Source organism: Juglans microcarpa x Juglans regia, chromosome 2D (assembly GCF_004785595.1).
Source record: "Juglans microcarpa x Juglans regia isolate MS1-56 chromosome 2D, Jm3101_v1.0, whole genome shotgun sequence".
NCBI lineage: Eukaryota > Viridiplantae > Streptophyta > Magnoliopsida > Fagales > Juglandaceae > Juglans > Juglans microcarpa x Juglans regia.
Window position 1 is genome coordinate 36,567,790 of NC_054596.1, and position 7,207 is coordinate 36,574,996.

Sequence of the window (7,207 nt, forward strand, 5' to 3'; positions counted from 1 at the left end):
AAAATGCAGTGCAGATACTTTTTGTTGGATAGAAAATTATAATGTTAGTTTATCAACTACTCATAGGATGGGAAAACAAAACTCGAGTTTTAAAAAAATCATTAGGATTCTTGGAACCGAAACCTAGTTTCAACTAGTACAAAAACAAAACACTCCTCGTGTTAACGCCCAAAAACAGTGCAGCCTGAAAAGGAAGAAAGATCAATTCTTGGGAAGCGCTGAGGCAGGCTTGGACTCAATCGACGTTGTTTGGAGCCTCTGGTAGTAGTCCGGTGTGGTTGTATGGTGTTGATGCATACATTAATAGCGGTGAACAATATTTAAATATAAAGAAAATAAGAAGAGATAAACACACAGATTTATGTGATTCAACACTATGCCTACGTCCATTGGGAGTTTGGGGAGGGAAGATTCCGCTATAATATGTTTGTTTATAGTATCTTTTAGCCTCTCACTTCTCACTGTACAATGGAAGCTAGAAATCTACATGCTGGAGAAAATGTGCTATCTAAGAAGAAGCCAGAAGTCCCCCAAACCGTAGGCTCTCTGTCCCTTTTATCCGACCCTCTGCTTGCGTGCTCCTCGGTAGTGGTAAGGGATGTCTGCTTGGCGTTTTTGACCTTCTCTCCCTTTCCTACTTTCTCCTGACACCTCCCTGCCTCTTAACACCCTCACCCCCTTGTCCCCTTTCTCTTTCTCTTCCTTTGTCTTATAATGATGTACCCTTGACCGGCTGGACCTAATGTATTTTACCCCCTCACAGTTGTCCGCAATTCTTAAGGGTAATTCATCCCAAAGAAGATATTGAGAATCTTCACAAGTAAAATACGCAATTGAAATTATCTACCTCCGTCCGCAGAGTAATAAATTTCGGGAGTTTGCTCTGGTCATACGTTCCTCTCGCGTTAAGCAGTAAAGATTTCCGAACATGGGATTAGGCGGGAGATGGGCTTAACCGTGTACAGATATGTAGGGCCCGAGTATGTCTTGGCGAGATAAGCATGAGGTAGGCTCAACCTCATGGAGATACGTAGGGTGTGAGCACGTCTTAGTGAGATAAGCGTGAGGTAGGCTCAACTGCATGGAGATACGTAGGGCGCGAGCACGTCATGGCAAGATAAGTGGGAGGTAGGCTCGACCCCGCATGGAGTGCGTAGGGTGAATGGAAAAGCAATGGCATTTACAACCTAAGTGGCCGGGAAGTTTTGTTTCCAGCTTAAACATTGTGTGCATGGAAAAGCACTTGAGTGCTGTGCACTTAATCTCCAAGGCAAGGAAAGGTTCACTCCCCCTTTTTTGTAGTAGTGCTTATCATAAAAGTAAAATTGGAAATACTAAAGATACTTATATGGAAGAGTTTCATCTGCTCCTTTGGTGATTATTTAGCACATCGAGAAATCATCGTCATTCTAATGCAGAGAAAATCAGAAGAGATGAACACACATATTTACATGGTTTGACACTAGTCCTACATCCACGGGGGTTTGGGAGGGGAGATTCTACTATAATATACTTGTTTACAGTTTCTCGTAGCCTCTTATTTTTCACTATACAATGGGAACTGAAGATCTACTTGCTAGAGAATATGTTCTCTCTGGAGCTCTCCTTCTAGAGGTTAAAGAAGGATAAGCCGAAGAAAAAGCCAAAAGCCCCTAAACTGTAAGCTCCATATCCCTTTTATCTGACCATCTGCTTGCGTGCATCTTGGTAGTGGTGAGGGATGTCTGCTTGGTGTGTTTGACTCTCTCTCCCTTTCATACTTTCATCTAACACCCCTGCCTCTTGACACCCTCAGTCCTGTGTCCGTTCTTGTCCCATTTTCCTTTATCTTTCTTTGTCTTCCAGTGATGGCCTCTTGATGGGTTGAGCTTTGAAAATCATTTTGGGCTTGGTATATTTTATTCCCTCATACCTCAAACATCATTGATTCACAATTCACAATCTTCCGCATGTTGTGTTGCCTAATTCAATCCCACCTAGAAGATTTGATTTGATTATCTCGTAACAAACGCACATGCATACTTACAAAACTAGCAGGCTGGTGGATTTGTAACACAACTTTATGTACTTGGGCCTACAGTTTTTGCTTTGCTCTCAGAGCCCAAAGCTAATCATTTAGGCCACTGATACCAAACAATTAAAGAACTTTGAGGGTTTTTTGGATTTGGGCTCCTCTGTGTGCAGACCATTACCAAGGCTAGTGCCAGAATTTGCTTCAAAAAAATTGGTACCCCCAAGCTTTCATTTACTACCCTAAGAACCTGTGATAAAGTAGGTGGCATTTGAGATTTCATATTACTTAAGAAAAGGAAGTTCTTGTTCTTTATAATGTTATAATGGGGCACCAGTTATATCATTCACTAATCTGTTTGGAGTATAAGTCATGTGGCTTGGGTCTTCTATTCGGGCGTTACAAATGGTATTTGAGTCTATCCCAACTAAAAATATGATACTTGAGTTGTACCACATATGATGGATTGGCCCGACAAAGACATTGAAAATTTAAGGGTGAGATTGTGATATCTCATATGATAAGGATATTATTTGAGAATGAGAAGTTCTTGCTCTTTATAATGTTCCAATATGACTCTAATTATATTATTGACTAGTCATTTTAAAGTATAAATGTGGTTTGAGCCTTCCAATAAGTCGTTACAATGATCATTTTATTCATATTCTTCCATATGATAGTACTTTATAATATTCTGGGTAGAAAATATATATGGAATATAAAATTCCTAGTAAATTCGGGGCTGAGCAATATAATTATTTTGTGTATTTATTAAATAATGTTTATAAAATCTCCATCTAATAATTTTAAACTAGAATGGTGTCTTAATAATTGATAATTGTTCATTTTGGGAAAATTCGAATTAAATAAATTTGGGGGAAATGTGGAAAATTAATTTTTAAATGCCTTGGTGGAATTTCTAATAAATAATTGTGTTTTATTAATAAAACCTATCAATAAAATAAATATTCAATTATTTCAAAAACAAACTAATCATTGATGAGACTTACCATTTTTTCAAATTTTCATTAAATAGTTAAAATTATCTCAACTTTATACATCTAAACACAACTAAATGGGACCACACCCTTACACAAAACTCACTTAAACATCTTAAAGGGTTGTTTGGAAATAATTTCATTTCATCCCATATGATACACTTACACCTCATGTATTACTATTTTACCACTCAGTTATTTCTTTTTCTTTTTACTTTTTGAATTTAGATTAAAAATCTCAGAACGTGATCTTCTTGCACAATTTAGAAAAAAATAAATTCAATCAATCAACATAATTAGGCAATTTAATTAAAAATAAATTCAATTTTATAAATATTGACTTTCTTTTACTCTTTAAGTCAAATTTTATAAAATTGAATTTATTTTAATTAAATTATATGATTACAATAGTTGATTGAATTTATTTCCTTCTAAATTATGCAAGAAGGTCATGTTTTGAAATTTTTAATCTAGATTAAAATAGTAAAAAGAAAAAAAAATAAAGTAGTAAAGCCAGTAGTAAAAGAGGTGTAACGGTATCATTATCATTTCATCTTATCTTATTTCCTTCTCAAATATCACTCAAACGCAAACACTCTAATCATTATAATTTTTCTAAACTTTTAAACAAAATTCAAAAAATAATTCAACTTCTTCAAGTCTCAAAACAAAATTAATATTAGAAAAAATATTATAGCAATATTTTAATTTTATCATATTTTTTATTCAACTTTTTCTATCTCATTTCCCAAAATCTAATAAATATTTAACTCAAACTATCTCACTATAATTTACAAATCATCTTATTACTATTTACAAAATTTTTATCTCATCTCATTCTCCAAGTATCTCCTAACTCACAATTATTTATAAATATTATGAGATACTCTTAGCATCCAAATGGGTTCTTAGACCTTGTGTATAAAAGGCCAATAACTACTTAGTTCCGCCATATTAATAGAGTGTGTAAAGAGTACGTAAAAATATTTGTATATAATAAAATTGATAAAATACCCATATAATTCATATTTTCGCCGAAAATCGAGTAGAACCAAAATCTACAGCTAAAAGCGTTGAGAGTTGTAAATATGAGAAATCAATAGTTGAGAGACCATCTAAACCCAGATTTCTCCAAATATGAAAACATGACTTCTTGTATTTTCATGAAGCTGATGATTTGGACACACATATATATGATGTATCTAAAACAGAGGCAAATAAAACCCTTTGAAAACTCGTCAATTACACGTGGTTAACCATTGAATACACTTCCAAAAAGACTCCAATTTATATAATAATACCATTTCCTATAAAAACATGGTGGAGGATGGGATACTAGATTTTAAGGCCCTCTTGTATATGCGAAGTGTTTCATCTCATTTAATTTTATCTTATTATTATAATTTTTTAAAATTTTCACACAAAATATAATAAATAATTTAATTTTTTTAAAATTTTAAAACAATAATAACATTAAAAATAATATTCTAATAGCATTTTATTCAACTTTCATCTCAACTTACTATCCAAACGACATATATGTTAAGATATAAAATAAATAATAAAATATATATCTTTTCATTAGTTTAAACTTACTGATCAATGACGTCATCTCTCTCTCTCTCTTTTTATTTTAAAGAAAAGGAGATAGGTCTCTTGAATCTTCGTTTTCATCCGCTTAAAATTTATGTAAAAGAAATTTCAGTTTGAAATCATGAGAATAGGTCAGATTATTACAATGTATCCTTACAACAAAGTGGAACTTCAATTGAAGTGGCAGAGATCTGCCTGTTCACACTAAAAAACTGTTGGGTCAGACCATATTTTAAGATCTTAGGAATTTGCAACCAAAAATTCTATTCGTAAGTGTCCTATACTATACATTATTTTTTTATTATTTTTTTTTTAATTTTTTATATAGATGATGAGTAGAAAAATTTAATTATTTAAAAAAATAAAAAAAAAATTAAAAAAATTATGGTATGTGATGTATAAGTTTATGAATTGCAATACTGATTTGCAACAGTGAAAAAAATGTTTACTTGGGAGGTGCTCTTTTTTATGTGCGTTTTTTCTCCAAATTTTTTATGCGTTTTTATGTTATTTTTTTTTTTTCACCTGTGCGTTTTTCTGAGCATTTTTTATGCGTTTTTTTGTATGTTTTTGTAGGTGCGTTTTTTATGCATTTTTTGTACGTTTTTTCCCTGTGCCTTTTTTTATGCGTTTTTTCTGCACTTTTTTACAGTACGTTTTTCCCGTGCGTTTCATAGATCTGCATTTTTTACGGACGTTTTTTATGTGCGTTTTTTATCCACGTTTTTTATGCGTTTTTATGTACGTTGTTTTCCTATGCGTTTTTCTGTGCTTTTTTTTCTGTAAGTTTTTTCCGTAAGGTTTTTTACCTTTGCGTTTTTTGGTGCCTTTTTTTGTACCTTTTTGTAAGTGCGTTTTTTCTGTGTTTTTTTATGCATTTTTTCTGTACGTTTTTTTACCTGTGAGTTTTTCCGTACGTTTTTTCATGCGTTTTTTTCTGTACGTTTTTCTTGTGCGTTTTTTTTGTAAGTTTTTGTTAGTGCGTTCTGTACGTTTTTCTTGTGCGTTTTTTCTGTACGTTTTTTAACCTGTGCATTTTTTATCTGCATTTGTGTACGTACGTTTTTTATGTGCATTTTTTCTCCACGTTTTTTATGCGTTTTTATGTACGCTTTTTCACTTGTGCTTTTTATGCGTTTTTTATGTACGTTTTTTTACCTGTGCCTTCTTTCTGTAATTTTTGTAAATGCGTTTTTTCTATACGTTTTTTACCTGCGCGTTTTTTCTCCAAATTTTTTATGCGTTTTTATGTTATTTTTTTTCACCTGTGCGTTTTTTATGCCTTTTTTTGTACGTTTTTGTCGGTGCGTTTTTTATGCATTTTTTGTACACTTTTTCCCTGTGCGTTTTTTTATGCGTTTTTTCTGCACTTTTTTACAGTACATTTTTCCCGTGCGTTTCATAGATCTGCGTTTTTTACGGACGTTTTTTATGTGCGTTTTTTCTCCACGTTTTTTATGCGTTTTTATGTACGTTTTTTTCACTTGTGCTTTTTATGTGTTTTTTATGTACGTTTTTTTACCTGTGCCTTCTTTCTGTAATTTTTGTAAATGCGTTTTTTCTATACGTTTTTTACCTGTGCGTTTTTTCTCCAAATTTTTTATGCGTTTTTATGTTATTTTTTTTCACCTGTGCGTTTTTCTGAGCGTTTTTTATGCCTTTTTTTGTACGTTTTTGTCGGTGCGTTTTTTATGCATTTTTTGTACGTTTTTTCCCTGTGCGTTTTTTTATGCGTTTTTTCTGCACTTTTTTACAGTACGTTTTTCCCGTGCGTTTCATAGATCTGCATTTTTTACGGACGTTTTTTATGTGCGTTTTTTAGCCACGTTTTTTATGCGTTTTTATGTACGTTTTTTTCCTATGCGTTTTTCTGTGCGTTTATATGCGTTTTTTTCTGTAAGTTTTTTCCGTAAGCTTTTTAACCTTTGCGTTTATCAGTGCCTTTTTTTGTACCTTTTTGTAAGTGCGTTTTTTCTGTGTTTTTTATGCATTTTTTCTGTACGTTTTTTTGAGTTTTTCTGTACGTTTTTCTTGTGCGTCTTTTTCATGCGTTTTTTTGTAAGTTTTTGTTAGTGCGTTCTGTACGTTTTTCTTGTGCGTTTTTTCTGTACGTTTTTTAACCTGTGCGTTTTTTATCTGCATTTGTGCACGTACGTTTTTTATGTGCATTTTTTCTCCACGTTTTTTATGCGTTTTTATGTACGGTTTTTTCACTTGTGCTTTTTATGCGTTTTTTATGTACGTTTTTTTACCTGTGCCTTCATTCTGTAATTTTTGTAAATGCGTTTTTTCTATACGTTTTTTACCTGCGCGTTTTTTCTCCAAATTTTTTATGCGTTTTTATGTTATTTTTTTTCACCTGTGCGTTTTTTATGCCTTTTTTTGTACGTTTTTGTCGGTGCGTTTTTTATGCATTTTTTGTACGTTTTTTCCCTGTGCGTTTTTTTATGCATTTTTTCTGCACTTTTTTAGAGTACGTTTTTCCCGTGCGTTTCATAGATCTGCGTTTTTTACGGACGTTTTTTATGTGCGTTTTTTAGCCACGTTTTTTATGCGTTTTTATGTACGTTTTTTTCCTATGCGTTTTTCTGTGCGTTTATATGCG